This window comes from Microtus pennsylvanicus, chromosome 8 (assembly GCF_037038515.1).
Source record: "Microtus pennsylvanicus isolate mMicPen1 chromosome 8, mMicPen1.hap1, whole genome shotgun sequence".
Lineage (NCBI taxonomy): Eukaryota > Metazoa > Chordata > Mammalia > Rodentia > Cricetidae > Microtus > Microtus pennsylvanicus.
In genome coordinates, this window is record NC_134586.1 from 98262489 (window position 1) to 98281897 (window position 19409).

General features: G+C 47.6%; 2 long non-coding RNA genes across 3 annotated transcripts in view; both read left to right on the forward strand.

Moving 5' to 3' along the window:
• LOC142856542 (uncharacterized) overlaps positions 1–5467 on the forward strand; it is a 62240-nt gene extending 56773 nt beyond the window's left edge. The window contains exon 3 of the long non-coding RNA XR_012911655.1: positions 5332–5467. This is a non-coding gene — a long non-coding RNA (uncharacterized LOC142856542). The remainder of the gene's footprint in view (positions 1–5331) is intronic.
• A 5239-nt stretch (positions 5468–10706) lies between these two features.
• Positions 10707–19409, forward strand: part of LOC142856543 (uncharacterized) — an 81177-nt gene continuing 72474 nt past the window's right edge. For both annotated transcript variants that reach the window (XR_012911657.1, XR_012911656.1), the window contains exons 1-2: positions 10707–10858; positions 10980–11068. This is a non-coding gene — a long non-coding RNA (uncharacterized LOC142856543). The remainder of the gene's footprint in view (positions 10859–10979; positions 11069–19409) is intronic.

The window sequence follows — 19409 nt, forward strand, 5'->3', positions numbered from 1 at the left end:
GCAGAAGGAGAGAGAGCACGAGCAAGGAACTCAGGACCGCGAGGGGTGCACCCATACACTGAGACAATGGGGATGTTCTATCGGGAACTCACCAAGGCCAGCTGGCCTGGGTCTGAAAAAGCCTGGGATAAAACCCGACTCGCTGAACATAGCGGACAATGAGGACTACTGAGAAGTCAAGAACAATGGCAACGGGTTTTTGATCCTACTGCATGTACTGGCTTTGTGGGAGCCTAGGCAGTTTGGATGAATCTGCTTGTTTTTAAATGTTGGCCATACTGATTTCTGATTCCTCAGGGAGGTTTTATCCAAAGCAGCCCCCCTCAGTGGCCTTCCCTTGAGGTGGCCACCACACCAGAGAAGTCCTGTAGACCCTGATGACATTTCTCAGCAGAGTGGATGCATTTTGTTCTCTTTCTGGTCGCTCCTTCAGAAACCACCCCAGCAGGACTCATATGACTTTTGTCACACAGTAACCTCTGGGCTTCACTTTCCTGGTCTCTGTTTCAAGGGTGGAAAGTGGGGCGCAGCAGGTCTATGTGGGAGGTGCTTTTGAGTAGCCTAGCTGCACCCACAGGCAGCGAGCATGCTGCTCGCTGAAAGTTTCCTGTTTGCAGAGTGTGCTGGCGTGTTGAAAGAGTTTCACAAGTGCTCTGGCCCGCTTCTCTGACGGTTCCTTCCCCTTGCCATCGCTTGCTCTGGCTGATAGCAAATACCCGTGTGAGGAACTGGGTGTGGTGGCACGTGGTTGTGACCTGACCGCTGGGAAGCACTCAGGAGGCAAAAGGCAAGAGGATTAGGGATTCAAGGCCAGCCCCAGCTACAGCTTGAGGCCAGTCTGCACTATGTGAGACCCTATATTAAGCTAGCAAGCCAGCAGCTAAGGGAGTCTCTGTGACTAGGACTGGGAAAAGTCTACGAATTATTGTGGGGAGGGTAATGTCTGACAAAGCCTTGGTATTTATAACTTCTAGGCTCTTCCCACATAATCTGCTTTTCCCCACAGGTGCCTCCCTTACCTAGAGCCTGGCAGTGTGATTTGCACTGGGCTGTCCGGATAGTATTAATAACTTGTTTCTCACCATATGGTTGGATCGGACCAGACCTTATGTGCTCATCTACATAGGGCCCACCCCTGACACCTTTGCTCAGAAATGTTCTGAAAAGCTGGAGCTTTTGTCCACCTTCTGCACACAGTGGCTGCTTGTTACTGCTGGTCCTGGGAGAGGAAGCGTCCTATTAACTCCAAAGTCATTTGTGGTAGAGCGACCAAAGCCTTAGCCCATGGCTCATAAATGTACACACATACACATATATGCATATGTATACATGAAAATGCACATATGCATACGCACATACACACATACACAATTACATGAATATACATGTACATATGCATATATAACACACATAGATGTATACATACACACAAACATTTATATGCACATACATGTACACATACACATATACAGGCACATAGATGTGCACGCATATATACACATAGATGTACATATACACATCCATTTACATACTCATAGATGTATATCTGCAGACATACATATGCAGAGATGTGTGATACACATTTACATGCACATACAAGCACACATATTTACATATGCATTCACGCACACACATTTACATATAAACATGTACACAATATATGCATACACATAGATGCACACACATATATATGTACACATATACATATACATGTGTAGCCATGGTAGTCAGTGACTGGATCTAAAAGCAGCTAAGAGACACCCTGCTGGACAGCCTGCAAGGACTTTTCTTGATCACGCTCTTTGAAGTGGATGGCCCACCCTGAGTATGGGCGGCCTCTCATTGCCAGCCTAGAGAGAGAGAGGTCCTGGAGAAAACGTTCTGATTTTGGCCTCATTGCCATAATATCTTGCTGGTGAGTTCATCTACCCTGTCGCCGCCGTCGCTGCCACTGTTGCCATTGCTGCGGGCAGCAGTGACATCTCTTCACTGATGTCAGAACTAAATCCATTGCTTTCTCATGTGGGCTGAAAACCAGGGCTCTCCAGGAATCTCCCAGCCCTTCAGCCCAGGTTGGGACAACCAAGTCATCCAGTTTGTGGGCTGAGCAGCTACTGAGTTCTCGGCGTCTTGTCCAGTATGCAGACAGCTACTGTTCTAGCCGAGACCATACCATGTAAGTCAATCTGCAACCTCCATGTAGAGTGTTTATCCATGCGACCAGTTCTGTTCCTATAGAGACCCCTAATGTGTACTCATGACGATACATGTACGTATACATGTGAGTATACACACTCATACATTTTCTGTTTCCTCTTGATTTTTGGCTGCAAACTTAGAGTAGGAAGTATATTTTCTCAACTTTATCATTTGTCCCCACTTACAAAAATGTTTTGTTTCATTTTTATATGTTTCATTTTGAAATATGGTCTTACCGTGTAGCTCGAGCTGGCCTTGAATGCAGAAATGTGCCTGTCTTTGCCTCTTGGGTGCTGGGGTAAAAGATAAAATGCTTGTGCCAGTGTCTAAACATGGTTTTTCTAAAGCATGGGTCGAGTGGTATAGCAGCACTCTGGGTTTGGATGTATTCCAAAGGCCCATTAGCTTGTCCTCAGGCCCAGTCTAACCAGCTCTCTCCTTGGTTTCTGGGCTCCCAAGACCTCCTCAGGTACCATGGGTGCCCCTCTGTGCCTTTGAGATAGACCAGGCCTGTCCGCCATGTGGGAAAATCTCCCGCACAGGGATTATTTCTGGATCTCCCAAAGCCGGGGACCTCACGGCAGTTGTCCCAGGGTCTCCCATGCATCACCTGCTCTGATGCAGGCATTGGGATGTAGTAACCTTTGGAGGGATGGGCAAAGGCCAAGTCCGCCAATCTCTCGGGAGCCCTGGAACATGACTGACCCTCATGGTCACACGCCTTTGCCACTGTGAAGTAACTGTGGGCTTGTTGCTTTAGATTGTCGTCTATTGCAGGTTGATGGTGTGATTTCCCCAGACCCCGACAGGAAGGTCTCATTCCGTACCGTGTAACTCTGGTAGTACCCGGGGTGTTCTGGGTCTGTGTCCCCTGTGTTCACTACTCAATGCTTAATCAACTTTGTTTGGCTATTCTCACTGCCAGCACCGAAATTCTCTTAGTGGAATATTGGTTGCCTTTCTCCATGTGAAACCAGACTGTTTGTTCAGTGGCAGTTATGGTCTTGAATCACCAGGAGAAATTGAAATGAAAGGGAACCTTCCAAAGGCCTGTTTATGAGCCCAAGAACGAAGTTAGTCCGGTGTAAAAACGAGGGGAACCCAGCAAGCAAGGCCTGGTTACTCTTCACGAGCCAGCAGGTGGCATGTGCTGGGGAGTCCTGTGGAAACAAAACCCAAGGCGGAGAAGGAGACAGTGTGCTGTCCCCATGGCTGCGGGCATTGTTTATACTCCACCACAGGCACTTAGCCCATCCTCTCACAGGTTAATTCATTGTTAACAGATCAGGAGTCTCTGGGAAAGTAGGAAGCCATTGCAGGCCTCAGCGGACCCTGGTGTTCACAGGAAGATGGCGTCAAGTCACAGAGAGAAGCAGAGATGGGATTTATTTAATGTGGCTGCTTTGAAAAGAAGAGCAAAGACATCCAATGGACCCCCCCAACTGGACTTTGGTCCATCTTTGGGGTCCTCAGATGAAATTCGTGTTTAAATGGAACAAGGGTTAGCAGTCCTGGTCAAGGCACCTCCGCTTCAGTCTCTCTTACAGCGCGGTGTGATAAGCTGTCAGAATGGAATGGAATCTCTTTCTCAGAGACAGGCTTCCTCTTTGGCTGGGACCAAGAATAGACTCCTTTCCTTCTCCAGTGTGAAACTTCTAAGGAAATCCAATTTCTGGGGAGACAAAGATTTTAGTAGTCTGATGGCTAAAGACACATGTACTTCTCCATGAGGAGCTTCTTCCTGTCAGGTGGCTACACCTGCAGAGAAAGGGCACTGCATCTCAAGGTGACCCATCTGTCCTAAGGGGGCCCTAGATACCGCCCCAGATGTGCTGCTTGCAAGCTGCAAGCCTCCCCTTCTTCAGGCCCGCTGCCAAAGGCAGAAAGCTGGGCACCTGCCTGAGCTACCTTGTCCAGCTCCCAAGGCTGTCAGGAGCCCCCTCCTATCTTGGTACGTTGAAGTCCTTTCTCACCTTGAAGGCTCCTTGAGGATTTCAGTTTCCCTGGGAACATCTCCTACTGAGGGATGCATAGAAATACATTTTCCCTTGCACCTTGGAGTTCTAGACGGTGTGAACTACATGCATCTACTTGGATCCAAATAAGGAAAATAAGGCTGTCGATACCTTTGTCTTCTAGTCTTCCCTTCAGAGGGAGCCGGCCTCTCTACAGCCTGTCTCTGTGATCCTATGGTTCTTTTTCTCCTGCCCGATCACGCTGTCTCATCTGTCTGCCGGACATTATGTGAAATAGCTAGCTCCCTGTGTCTGTCTCCCACTGGACCCAAGTCCTTGGGTGCTGGGCTCCGCCTCTGAGAGCCAAGTCCAGTGCCTTGTACATAGTCAAGGCTAATGAGAGGCAGCAGGTGGGGTGCAGTTTGAGCCCCTTTGGGAACACCTCTAGCCTCCTTTCCCTGTCCCACTACACCCCCTCTTCTCCTTGGGCCAATCAGCTGTGCCATTTCATCTCATGTTAATGAGGGGAGCAGGTGGCCTAACTGTCCTCCTTGTCCCCTCTTGGTCCTCCCAGCCTCCCCTGATCCAGACCCCCAGGATCACACATGACGTTTAGGACGATATGGGCTTTGGCTATGATCAAAGCCGGGAGCTGCAGCTGAGACCTGAACCAGAGGATAAATTAGCAGCCTTCTTTCAGCCATTTGGGCCAGATCCTGCAAATGTGTGGGGCCAGAAGCCCATGCCACTGTTCAGAGGAAGAGCCTTCTTAGCATTAACGAGAGCCACGTACAGAGGAGAAGGCTGTGGTGGCTCAGATGTGGGGTGCTCTCTGAAGGGCTCCCCATCATCCATAGAGGCGAAGTGCATCTGCCACCGCTGATATCCCTCCAGCGTATTCCCGTTCTCAGTAAAAGGTGGAAGATGAGTCTGTAAACCGATAACTGGGGGAGGGGGGAGACCACATGTTTTGTTACTCATTTTCAGTGTAAATATGACCGGCAAGCTCACGAGGGCAATATTTTCAGTGGAAAGATGCATTTCTCTTGGACACAATGCAAGAATTTTTTTTCTCTTATGGAATTTTCACTTAACAATAGAGGGAAAAAATTGTTTGCACGCGGGCAATTTTGGCTCCAGATATGGCTTTGACAAGTGTTTTCCCCAATGCCACCAGGACTGGAGACTCCAGCTGCTGTGGAAATTTTCACGCTCCCCAAAGAGCCCCTACTGCATCAGAGATCACCAAGCTGCATGTACGGACTGTGCTTCCTGTCACCGGCGCAGCATCTGCGTACTGCAATCCCAGGACCTCGGAGACTGTGAGAAACCTTGAAGAATTTTTAAGTTGCTGGACTTTCTGTCCTTTCACTTACCGTCAGGGCGGCAGGCGAGCTGCCTGTGCAGTGAGTTTCACATCCTGGTCACTATGAGTCTTACTTTCTCATCCCTTCTCATGTTAGTGTTTGGGTTTTCAGAGCAGAAAGAAAAGGTTGAATAGGAAACTCACACGTTCCCCCATGCCATTGCTATTGAAGTCACGGCACCTGTCGCCTAGCATTTGCTAAGAGCCAAGCGCTGTTCCTTTTTCTCCTTTCTGTGATGACTTCTGGTTACTCTAGTGAGGTGGCGGCAAGGTATATCACTGAGACCACAAGGCTGAGCTCTCTGCTCTGTGTGGCGGCATCGCCAACTCACCTGAGGTCACGATAATGCACGTCATCAAACTCAGAAGGTTACACTTTCCGCTCTGCGTGGCGGCCTCACCTGAGTGACACTGGCCACTGCAAGGTGGGGGTGTGGCTGGCTGGTCATAGGATAGGAGGTCACATGGACTGTGACTTTGCTAGGGGACTTTCAAGGACCTGAAACTGGACAAACAGTTGAGTCAGAACCACCTCACTTTCTCATGGCTGTATCTTTAAAGTGTTTTCTCTTCAATCTGCTTTGATACTGATTCTCTCTCTGGGTTCATTTTCAATCTCATTTTCTTCAAAAGGAGAAAGCATTGCTCCATATGAAATTAGCTTATGTGTTATAGACTGTAGACGGCCACTGCTTGTTTGTTTCCTGGTCTCCCAAACCTGAAATAATCACGCAGAAATTATATTAATTAAAACACTGTTTGGTCAATAGCTTAAGCACATTTCTAACTAGCTCTTACATCTTAAATTATCCCATTTCTTTTAGTCTGTGTTTTACCACAAGACTCGTGATTACTGGCAAGGTTCCAGGGTGTCTGTCTCCTTCGGCAGTTACATGGCATCTCTTTGACTCTGCCTACTCTCTCCTCTATCTCTGCTTGGAATTCCCGCCTTGCTCTATTCTGCCCTGCCATAGGCCAAAATAGCTTTATTCACTAGCGAATGGTAATAAAACATATTCACAGCATACAAAGGGGAATCCCACATCAGAAGACTTTTTTTTGGTTGCTTTTAGGTGACTTTCTCTTATCCCATTTTAATAAGATCTAGCAGGACAGGGCCATGCTAACACTTCAGAGCCTGCTGTAGTTTGAATCTGCAGTATCCCCCCAAGGCCTCACATGACAAAGGCTTGGTGCTGTGGGGAGTTGGGGGAACCTTTAAAAAGCAGGTTTAGTGGGAGATATTAGCTAATGGGATCCAAGCGCCCTGAAGGGAATATAGGCCTGTGATGATTGCAGAGGTGCGATCACATTTCTTGTTATTTTTAAATAAACATATGTAAAGGCCTGGGTAGCATTCTGTAAATATGATCTCCAGTCAGCAGGAACATCACTGATTTAGGGTCTGAAGACATCAGATTCCATCAAATAGTTACTATTAAAAACAAAACTCTGATTCCGGGAGAGCTAACCTGAAATGTTTTAACAAATGGACAAAGTATGCAGGCAGGAGAGAGGAGCCTCTCTCCCTGGGCATCACCATCCGCTCTTCTTTTGGGCTCAGTCAATTGGCTGCCTCCTGCTTTGGGGCTTATGCTCCTCAACAAACTTTTGTTAATATTTATGAAGAAGATGTAAGGCCCCTTCGGTGTCAAAATCTAAATCTAAATGAGCATTGTTAACAGAGTGGAGCTGTAGCTACCCAGGCATAAGCTCTGTTTGGGGGTTGGCAGAGTTTGCAAAATAAATCTTATCCAACGCCACAGGCTGGTGGCACTGTTTATCTCGGACACCCTGTGCTATTGGAATTCTTGATGCTGTGGCGCTGACTTCAGCAAACAAATTTCACAGCTTAAAACCAAATGGTTTCGCAGAGATGCTGCACTCCGTCTTGTGATAGTGGGACAGAATTAGGAAGGCAGACAATAAAAACCCTGTGGAGGCTAGCACCGCACACATCCCGCTGAACAGTAATGCAATAATGCCAGCCTAAGTGGCAGTTGGGGATGAGGGGGGCTTAAAATTTGGGGCTCCTTTGGCTCAGCGCTCCTCTGAGCTAGAGCACGGGTCATTTCAATTTCCTGTTCTATTGCAAAGCTGTGGAGGGACATGTGTTTAATGGGCCATTCTTACCCTGAAAGAACTCTAACAAGAGCCATACCGATGGAAGGAAGCGGATGGGCTGGTTTGGAAATGGGAGTGCATGTTCCAAGAAGATAGCAAAGATGGGTTCCTTTCTTGGGAAAGCTGTTCACACCAAGATGGAACTGGGACATTCGGGTTTTGGCAGCTGGGACATTGGGCTCCTGAGGTTCCGAGTTCTGCTGAGGCTGCCTTCTCTTCTCCCTTTTCCAGAGCAGCGTGAAGAAGTGTGTCCCTTGAGTAAATGAACTTGTAGTGTCTCCTGGCTCTGTCTGGAAGTTTTGGTCTTAGCATGTGACCAGTGGAGTGGCTTCTTCTTATACTGGGATCCTGGAGAGTGTGCTATAGGATTCTGCAGACTGAGGGGAGGAGATACAGAAGGAGGAAGAGAGAGGGGAATAGAGAAAGGGGCAGAGGGAGAGGGCTGGTGTCTGCAAACCTTTGCTTGGCAGTTTGAGGCACCCGTAGATTCTGAGGCACCATTGCTTCTGAAGGTGGCTTCCTGTCCACAGCTTCTGAGGGACTCCTGAGATATCTGCTGGTCCTTCAGGGAAAAGCTGCTCTTGAGGGTGTGTCACCCAGAACAGCAAGACCATCACAGAAGCTCACCATGGCCTTGCAGATGTCACTACAGCGCACACAAGGCTTTTGCAAAGGAAGCATTTACAAATTTTCTCATTTTGGTTATGAGCCAACTCAATGATTCTGTTTGGCGAGTATAAATTTCTTGTAGAGAAATGATCAACTTGTTCGGTTCCTTCTAGGTTCTTCGGGATGTCAAATAGCTATACTAAACCAACCAATCCTTTTTGGGCATCTCCTACAGGCTGCCGATCAATTGTAGATGAGATGTAGTCTTATTGTCATGAATTTCTACTTTAGAAGAAAATCTAAGCAGCCCCCCCCCCCCCCCCCCCCCCCGTGTAAGTCAGTGGACAAGGTTCTTCCTCCCAGAAGGTAACGGGGACTTCAGATCCATTAAATGGGGTCTATGATAGGGTTTACCCGTGCTGTGTGTGGATTAAGAGAGTTAATGTGTGCCAGTTTGGAATAGTACCCATGTCATGTGAGGCCCGTAGATGCTGTAATTTACATCCTGTTCACAGCCCCATAAAATGCGACTTGGATCAGTGAGGAAACCGAGTCCCCGGGCATGATATCTTGCTTACCTGTGACAAGTCTCAGCCTTGTACTTTGAGCCATGTCTGCCTTGCAGCCCTTTTCTGTGTAGGCTCACCCCGGGAGAGGGCACACTCCAAGAGAGCCCTCCGTACACACCAGTCATGTGTCAATAGCCCCTGCTCTCTTCGGGGTCTAACATAATCTATTCTATTACTGGCTTCAAAGTCAATGTCAAGGTGTATACCAACAGTGGGGACTGCCAAATCCAGACCTACTTCGTGGAGAACTTTTTCTCTTCTATATTCTCTCCTTCAAATCAGCAGAATGCTGTTTTCCCTACCTAAAAAATTCATCTATCGTCTTCCCCAAATATACCTTATAGCCTACTTTAATGTCCTAGCTCCATAAACGATTATGCCCTGGGCCATGAAAGTATAACCTCCAAGACAGGGGAAGGGGAAGAGGACCAATAGGCAGGGCTTTAAATGACCCTCCCTCCAGGCTGCACCTTCGCTCCTCACTCCTTAGGATTGCTGTCTCCCCAAGGCATGGCTTTAAGTCTGGAATTGCTCTGAGGTCTGCCCGCTTTGGCCTTCTCACCTGTGAAAGGGGGGCTGGCAAAGCTAAGCTCAGCAGCAAGGATCCAAACATCAGCTACTGGGGCACAAGCAGAATTCATGACAGTCGCTGTTTTGTGGCCGCGGGGCCATGGACAAGGATGCACCTGGGGCTCTACCATCCTGGAGTCTGAGCAGAATCTGGGGCCTCTGCTTACTTGAGACTCCCTCACGCCCATCCTCAATGCTCCATTCTAGGACAGTGGATCGGTTGAATCAGGTAAAGGGGTCAAGTTGCAATGACTTCCTTACTCATCAATTTTTGCCCCTTTGGAATAGCCTCCCCTCCAAGTCCTATGCCTTCTCATCTTAGCAGTTGTCTGAGGGAAAAATGTAAGTTTCTGTAGAGGATTGTATTTCAGATCCTTCTTTTTCCTGAGAATTCGGAAAGGTTAGGTTGTTGATCCTTGGGCGTCTGTGAGGGTGGCAAGGGATCAAGTTACATGTCTTTGGAACACCCACTTCTGTCATAACACAGCGGTGCCTCCCCTTCCCTTCACTAATGTCTCCATCCACCTAGGGAAAGCAGTTCCTCCATTCTGCCGCCCTGCTGTCTCCCCGAGACCTTTTTTCTCTTGCATCTCCTCCTGCCCATCTCTCCTGATAATTTTGTGAAGGGTTTTTCTCGCCAGCAAACATTTATAAGGACATCTTCACAGAACATCTGTTTGGATAGATTTATGACAGATAAAGATCTAAAACTCTTTACTCTAGACAAGGACCTAAGGGAAAAATTTAAATTTTAGCATATGAGGTGTTGTCGTTGATGTGTGACTCTGTTTCTTTTCTTTCTACGGACCTCAAAAAAACTTGGATCCTTTTGTTTTTGTGACAGGGTCTCCCAGAAAAGTCAAGACTGGACTTGAACTCATGATCCTCCTGTTTTAGCTTCCCATCTAACTGCTGGAATTATAGACATATGCCAATAATCCTAAGCTCTTTTTAAAAAATAACATTTATTTATGTGTGTGTTGATATGTGTATGTATGGACATGAGAAAACAGTTTGCAGAAGTTTGTACTTTTCTTCTACTACCTGATTCTTGGGGGATGGAACTCAGGTCGTCGGGTTAGGCAGCAATCACCTTTTCCCTCAAAGCCATCTCACTAACCCCTAAATTCTTTGAAAGTAAAGAAGATGCGGGCCTCCTGATTGAACTGGTGAGTCCTGGACTCTCTTCTGTTGTAGAGAGCTGGAGGCCAGCTAGCCCTTGGGTAGGCTCCTGAGAAAACAGAAGGAACTTGGCCCCGGAGTCCGCGTGAACCAGGTGACCGCGTGGGGAAGAACCGGTTGCTTTCAGCCAGTTTCACTCTGGCTGCTGGCTGCTCTGGAACTTCCTCTACAAACCTGACTGCGGTCGCAGGTGGCCCTAGAATGGACAGAGAAGCTTGAGCTCCAGGCCACCACGGTGGGCCCCTTCCAATAACCACCGGGCCCACCTGGAACTGCAACTCCAGGTCTAGTGGAAGTGAAAGCTGCCCTGGGTGCCACCCACGTCTATTTTGGGGGTTCTGCCTGAGTTCCTCTCTCACCTATCTGAAGGGCTGGCTTAATGCGGTTTCCTTTCTACCTTTATAGAAATTGGCAAAGGTTTCTTCACGCTCTTACCATTTGGCCCCAGAAGCTCTGTGGACACTGGGAACCTTCAGCATCGCTATCCTGAACTGGTATGCTGTTTCCTGTTTTAGGGGGTCACAGTTAGAATGTCACTGAGTCCTGTCTTACTGCCTGGGTGTGGCCTGAGTCTCAGGCTCCGGGGAGTTTCAGAGACTAGGAGTTCTGACCTGATAGGATCCGTTCCTGGACCAAATCTTCCCTGCTTCTCAGTCTTCCCTGGTAATTAATTACTGCCCCCTTTGTCTCCTCTGTCCTTCAGGAAGGGCAAAGCTACAGCTAAAGCAGCTGGAAGGTGATTGGAATATTTAATGTGGCTGCTATTTCTGGCTTTCTAACTTTTCTTGCCCGAGGTACAGTGAGAATGTAATACAAAATTTGATTAGAGGAAAACTAGTGTAACCGGTTCAGCCACTTGAGATAAAAATGTGGTAATATTACTTTAATGTTTCTAATAAATGCATTCTGCTCATGTCTGCCCTTGCAAAAGCACCCTCTTGAAGGTCTTCTATGATGTGAACGCACACTTGTGCAGGGGCGTTGGTCACTCAGCACAAAGGTCCAGCCGTTTTTAAGTTTCAGCCATAGCACGGAAGTAGCTCAGTGCCCCTCTGTTATGGTTGTACTTTGCTCCTTCTGAGTGTCACTCTTGGAGACAGATGGTCCTGCAAAGCTCCATGGTGGCCCGTGTACTGGTGGTTGAGGTCCCATGTCCTCTGTCCCTGCAGAGACAGATGATGGCCCATGGTGACTACTCAGAGATATGGTTCTCTCAGGTCCCACAGATGGGCTTCCCGAGTTTTACCGGGAACAGGGCTCAGTACTGGGCTACATTCAGAGGAGGTACCCGGGTAAACTATGCCTATAGCAGTCCAACCCAGGAATGTGTGGGTGCTGCCACAGTGAGCATCACACTTTGAATTGAATCCGAGTCAACACATGTCCCTTAGTGAGTGCCTGCTGACTTGCTAGCTGGGCTTCTAGCCCTTCTGACGGACCCTAATTCTCCGTGTCTGCATCCGTCTTCCCCCAGCTTCGCTTATGGTGTGGGTAGCTCTCTTTCAATGACCACTTTCTCACCACGGGGAGAGGCAGTTTGCTTACACTCAATGCAAAATGTTCCTTGGGTCTGGGAGGGCCCCCCAGCGATTCTTCCCTGAACAGGATGGGGTGCCTCTACCCTGACAAAGTGTTTGGCTCTGACTGCAGATAGGGGGATAGGTGGCAACCAGTGTTAGGCATTCAGTTCTGGGAAATTCAGCACCCATAGATTGAGATTTGCATGCCACATTGGTCTTGCTCTTTCTGCACACCATTCAAGGCCAAAGCTGCTCAGTCTTCATTTGCTGGCAAATTGACTTACATCTCTAAAGCTCCAAAGTTGGTCTCTGGCATTGAAGTCCCTCCTTTTCAAAATGATTCAAAACTTGAAGGAATATTTTAAAATTATATTTGAAATTTAATAATTAAAGACTGACATATTTAGGTTAAAGTCAGTTTTTGAAAAGATTATAAAGTCATGATCCATATAAATACAAAAGGATGCCTGTAAATAAAAATGAAGTTTTAGTTCAGCTTATTAATCAGAGAACCAGTAAGAGGCTGCAACCAATTCCAAAAAGAATCCAACACACACATAGACACACAGAGAGAATCAGAGACATTTGTGATTCTTAGGAGCATCTTGTGCATGCTCTGTTCCTCATTTTTGTACAGAGTGGCAGAAAGAGCCTCGACCTAAGAACAGGCTGTGTTCTCAGTGTGCGACTGACTTAGGAAGTTTTTGCAGTGTCTCCCGTATCAACTTCAGCTCTCCCTGAAAATGCAGGCCGAATGTCATGGCCTGAAGCAAGTCTCTACATGGGTTAAAGGAGATCGCTCCTGGTTGGCAGGAAGCTCCATGTCTTCAAATCTGTATTCCACTTCAGAGTTAACAGGACCTCACGGTGTTCCTCTGAAATGCTCGCCCCACTGCACTCACGCATGTCCCGGCTCTACCGTCTATCGGGAGCCTTCACCCAGAGGCCCAGGCCTCATGATTGCCCTTATCCTCCACACCAGCTATAATCACAGCTCTTATTAACTTCACTTCCAACATGTCTGCCCAGCTCAGCATCCTCAGAGTTTCCAATGTCACTACCCTGGGCCACGCCACTGCAGCTCTTTCTTGGCTTGTTCTCCGTGTCTCTTGTGCTCAGGCCATCTTCCTATATCCAGTCTTGGCCTCCAAACTTTCTTCAGAAATATCCAGAGTGACCTTTGGGGAAAAAATGCACATCAGAGTGTAATATCCTTTGATTCAAAATCTTCAATGATTTTGCACTGCAATAATAAAAAAATTCAACATCTCCCTGTGCCCTGAAATGGCTGTGTGATGTGAGCAGCTTCTCTTTCCAACTCTGTGCCCGCCCGCTTGCTGCCCGCCACATCACCCCTACCCCCTGTTGCTTGTTTGTTCATGAAGAGACCATGCTCACACCTACTGTGCAGACACTGGACTTGTGCCCCCAGTCTAGAGTGTTCTTTCTGGAGGGTCACAGTTCAACTCAAAGGTCACCTTTTCAGAGGCCCCCCTGGACCTCTGTGGGAGTTTATCCTATTTTCTCTCACTGCTATTTATTTATTTATCTATTTATTTATTTATTTATTTTTGGTTTTTCGAGACAAGGTTTCTCTATGTTGCTTTGGAGCCAGTCCTGGAACTAGCTCTTGTAGACCAGGCCGGCCTCAGACTCACAGAGATCCCCTGCCTCTGCCTTCTGAGTGCTGGGCTTAAAGGCGTGCTCCACTACTGCCTGGCTATGATGATTTTTAAGTCATGATTTACGTCACCATCTCCAAAGCGTCTCTTTTGTTTATTTCCCACACCTTAGCCCTTTCTCTTCCCATGGTCTCATCTGCTTTTCCTGTTTTCTTTCCTTCTATGTAGCAGACCACACCACACATCCATCCAACAGGGCCTGCCTACTGCTTGCGTCTTTTACTGAGATAATTTTGTATGCCCACCATTGATTCCAAAGGCCAGGGGCAAAATTATCTTTATAGATCTATTTATCTCTATAAAGACACACATCTTCAGCCAAGGTGAACCGATGTCAATATGCTCACAGCTCTGGCCGTATGCATCCACAAGCCCATGGTTCCCAGGAGAAGGATGTGGGCGAAGAAACCCTTTGACTGCACTAGATCCGTATTTTGTTTTCACCCTTAAATCAAGACACCCGACTGCTGATCTCCTCTGTGGTTAGAGAGACAGGATAGCTGTGTCTCTAAGAACGAGCTGTAACTCGAGAGTTCTTCCATGTGGCCTACTTCCCTTTGTTCGTATCCACGCTGACACGTTTTCTTCTATAGCTTTTTATCTTCTCCCCTAGGAAGATAAAACAGCCCTTCGTGATCCATATTAATTTTAGAATCATTAAGTGATTAGGAAAACCAGGTGGGCTAAATATAGAAGTCATTAAAAAGTTCATGGACTAGTTTGTCTTTGGGAGAACTTTGTGCTTAAAATGTTCCGTTCTCACCATGAACAGTGCCCTGGATCCAGGTGACAGAAAAGGAAAATGGGCAGTTAAGGAAGGTGGATGGAAGAGTCACCCCTACCTGAATGACACAAGCTCCAGGCTTAGTTTCCACTGCGGGGCGTCATGCTTTAGCTGTGAAATATCCCCCATGGGCTCCGGTGTTTAGCTTGGTTCCCAGCGGCTACTGTTTGGGCAGGTTATGGAGCCTGTGGAAGTGGAGCCTAGCCAGAGGAAGTGGCTCTCTGGGAGGCGGGCCTTGAGGTCTATAGCTGAACTCACTTCCTGTCCTGCTGGGCTTCCGGCTCTGTGGATATGCAGTGACCAGCTTCAGGTTCCTGATATCACGGCTTCTTCACTGGTATGGACTGAGCCCTCAAACAATGAGAGAGTCCAAGATGGCTTCTATAGCAGATGGATTTCCTTTTAAGAATACATCGGAGGTCGAGGGCCAGTGGGGGTGGGGAGGTAGAATCGCACCAGCTGTGCCTTTTGAGAACTGCTGGAGCCCAAACCATTGGCAGTGATTTAGGCCAAAGATCACATAGTTACCCTCCAGTCTGGATTGGCCCTCAGGGGTGTGCTGTCTGCATCTGGCCACTCTTGTCTCAAATCCACAGGACCAGTCTTAAATTTGCAGGAGAGAAGTGTAGAGACAGTGGCCAGGTAGTCGGGGGCCGTCCGCCTGCTAATCAAAGTCCACACACAGAGCAGAGGTTTTGTAGTCTTGCTCATGCCATTTGGAAGCCTCAGCCAAAGGGGATAATCCCAAGGGATGTGGAGTGGGCGTTCACGTGGATTATATTAGAGAGCGCAAATGAGGTGGAGGGCAGAGGGTCTGACTGATGCCAGACGCATGCGATGGTCTTCTATTGCTGTTTTCTCATTTTCTTAGCAAATACTATACTTATTCATTAGACAATTCAAGAGTATTTATTAACTGGAGCCTCCTGGTAACCAGGGGCTTCTCAAGTTAGGATTATAAAGATGGAAATGATATCTTATGCCAGCCTTTTCGTGAATGGCAGGATGCTTTTGAGTTGTTTCATCTTCCTTCCCTGTTGCATGGATACCCTGAGGATGCCCAGGTGGAGAGCTGCTCTTGACAGGACCTGCTTCCGGTGCCTGTTCAGAGTGCTTCTTTGGGAAGGATCTGTTTATGGCATGAATGCTATTTATAAATTCTTCCGAATGTTATTAAGAGTGAGTAGATCATGTGACCTGGCGGCTCAACAGGATCTGTGTGGATTTCTTGCCGAGTTGGTAAAATAATCCAATTCTACTTTAAGCCATCTTCCACCTCACTTCCAGATTTCCCTCAGAATGTCAGCCGGAAGTGCATTCCCACAGAGGAGGGCCTGTGGGATACTCTGTGAATGATGATGTTATAATTAAACCATTCATGGAAAACAAACTTCCCTTCCCAGCCCCATCCCTAAAGGACCACAGTGCACTGAAGGGCAGGGAGGATGCAGAATCGCCAGATTCAGGTCGGCTACCTCGTGTGGACCTAGGGTGCGGGGAATGGTGGATTGCTTATGTTTGTTTAGTTTGCATCCGTGTCATTTGCTGACAAGGAGCACACTGATTCTTTGTAAGCTCAAACCTTAATAAAAATATTCAAACAAGAAGTCTTGCAAAAGCTCTGAGAGTTCCAGCCTTAGATACTTAGCAGACACCCCCCCCCCCCCCAACCACCCAACCCATGTCTGACTCAAAAGAGGGAAGCGGCTTTGTGGAGAAAAGCACTCCCTAATGGATTCCAGCATCAGACTACATAACTCTCAGAAGAACTTATCTGCAGGGCTAGAAGGGAAGTAAACCATGGCCCCTATGTCCTAGAGCTGGAAAGTACTTCTTTTTTAAAATTTATTTATTTTTTATATTGTGTGCATTGGTGTTTTGCCATGGCTGTTGGATCCCCTGGAACAGACAGTTGTGAGCTGCCTTGTGGGTGCTGGGAATTGAACCCAGTTCTCTGGAAGAGCAGTCTGTGTTCGTAACCACTGGGCCATCTTTCCAGTCCTATATAAGGTACTCCTTAAAGACTCAGAGTGCCTTGCCTCTGAGGGCACAACTCCATAGGGATAGAGACCTTTTCTTCCCTCCCTCCTTCCTTCTCGATCCTTCTTCCCCTCCCTTCTTTTCTTCCTTCCAGAGTCTTGAGCGTTGTAAGTTAGGCAAGTTTTTGGAGATGATTTGCCTACACCATCCACTTGGCTTGACTTTGAGCTTCTGTGCAATGAACAGCATCAAAACTAAACTAGCAGGAAGCATGCCCCCAGTGCACTTTTGAAGAATGTAGCCAGATCTCATCCAGTCACAACAGCTGGGCTTCCATCAATCACAGTAGTCAACCCTTGGGATAATGCTTTACACTAAGGTCAGTCCAGAGCTTGGACCAAATTTCTCTCTCCTTTACATGTTTCCAGCCCCTAAATACAGCTTGCCTAAGTCACTGAGCTGAGTGTCTTATCTATTGTTCTTGTTCTATGTGTGGCCCGATTCCCAACTCTTATTTTATTTATTGAGTCTAGCTCTTAAATTGAACTCGTGTTCAGATTTTACTAAAACTGCTCCCAAGATAACATTTACCATTAACGACAGGTGTTGTGTGCTGCTGGTACACATTAGGAAGTGAAAGTTCTCCTTTGTGGCGTGCAAGGTGAATGGTAGGCTGCATCACAAACAGTTGGCCCTTTGGGAAGAGGATGAATCTTCAAGCTACGTTCAGGGATACACTGCCACTAACTTAGGCTTCGAGTACATGGCATTGTCCTTTCTTCTGAAGGCCTCTTCTCTTAGGAAAGGATGTGACCTTTGGGGGTTGACCTGCGTCTTGGCCCTCGTGAATGCAGGCTGTTACTTCTAGATATCCTCTGCCTGTTTTCTGATGGCCTACGCAGATAACGTGGGAAATGAGTGACCTTGAGCTTCTCTCCCAGAATTCCCTATGGAGCCAGCCTCTCCGATACAGTGCAGAGTCCTCTGCTATTCTGTGCCTCAGGCCTTTCTGATTTCACGCATGATTCGGGTCGGTTACTTACTGGTGTAGGGGATGGTCACAGGTGACACATCTATATTCCCAGAGGGAGCAAAGTATGATAGGGAGAGAAGCCCAAAACTTAAATTTGGACACTTTCTTAATTTACAAAATAAAAACAAGCCAGACACACAAATTACCATGCTTGCAAGGAAGTAGGTGGGAAGTCCCCTCAGGAATGGCCAGGAGGAATTGTGGAGGAGTGGCTATGCTACCTTCTATATGGCACGAGGTCACCTTAGGTCATTTATGAAAGGTGATGCTGCCACAGGCCACAGGCTGTAGTACCATGAGGCAGGAAAATTGATAGTGACGAGTGTGGCGGGAAATCAGTCTCCTTTGTCTTAAGGAGTGGTTTCCATGCAGCAGATTAATTTACATGCAACTGGAATTAGGAAAAATTGCAGTGTATCGTAATGCACGCAGTATCACAGAATTAGATTTCACATTGGAACAAAGGGTTGTTACTGACAGTTTGCATACTACTGCATGCTGAGGGCCCTTGTGTGGAGCCCTTTGTGGGAGGCAGAGACAAGAGTGAGTGGCTGGATCTTGAGGTCAACAGGAAGGCGGACTGGAAGACCCTGGATGGAGGGCTTCATAGCTGGGAAACAAGGAATTAACGATGCCTTTGTGACTAGATGCCCAGAGTTCAGGGAGCCAGAAATCTTTGTTGGTCATTGTTGTTCCTACCATATTTGGTCTTTGGAGCTTTGGGCCCTCAGTGCGAGCACATCTGGAAGGGAGGCTAGAGGCTGGGTGTGAGAGAAGTTCTGACTCAGATACACTGAGGGTACTGGAGTTTCTAGCATTTGCTGTCATTGCTCATTTGATGATGTCTGTCTCAGTCACTCCCAGCCATTTCATGCACGTCAACCTGTGTAGGTTGATGACCTTCTGAGCACAGAGTTGAAATATCTTATGTTTCTTCTTGGCTCCTGGCACTTTGTTTGGTAACAGCAACGTCTCAGAATGTGCTTGTCAACTCTTATCAGGGAACAGGGGGATCCGTGGAAGGGGTACTCAAAACAGTGGGTTTCCCTAAAACCCTCTTCTCAGTGATTAAGTTTAGTTAATCACTTGCCAACTTGATGGGATCTAGGCTTGGTGGAAAGCAAACCTCTAGTCACCTAGACTAGGTTAGCTAAGGTGGGGAGACCCACTCTAAAGGTAGGTGGTACCATCCTGTGGTGGTTTGAAAGAGAATGGCCCTCAAAGGGAGTGACACTATTAAGAGGTATGGCCTTGTTGGAGGAAGTGTGACACTGGGAGGTAGGCTTTCAGGTCTCCTATGCTCAAGCTATGCTCAGTGAGTCAGTTCGCTCTGGTTGCCTGTGGATCAAGATGTATCAACTCTCTGCTCCTTCTCCAGCACCGTGTCTGCCTGCATACCACCATGTCCCACCATGAAGAGGGTGGACCAAACCATTAGTTCAGTGAAACTAAACACCACTGTTGGTTGGTGTCACTGTAGCAACCTAACACTGTGATTCCTCTCACTTCTTTTCCTTCCTTCCTTCCTTCCTTCCTTCCTTCCTTCCTTCCTTCCTTCCTTCCTTCCTCCCTCCCTCCCTCCCTTCCCCTCCTCCTCCTTCTTCTTCCTTTTCCCCCTCTTCTCATCCCCATTCTCCTCCTTTTCCTTCCTTCCCTCTCTCATCCTCCTCCTCTCCCTCTGAAGCCATAAGCCACCCAATGAAATGTTTTCCTTCACGGGAGTTGCCGTGGTCATGGTGTCTCTTCTCCGCAACAGCAACCCCATCTGAGACGCATTCCACGGGCTGGAGTCCTGGACTAAATCTAAAGGAAAAGTGAGCTGAGCAGCAGCGCCTC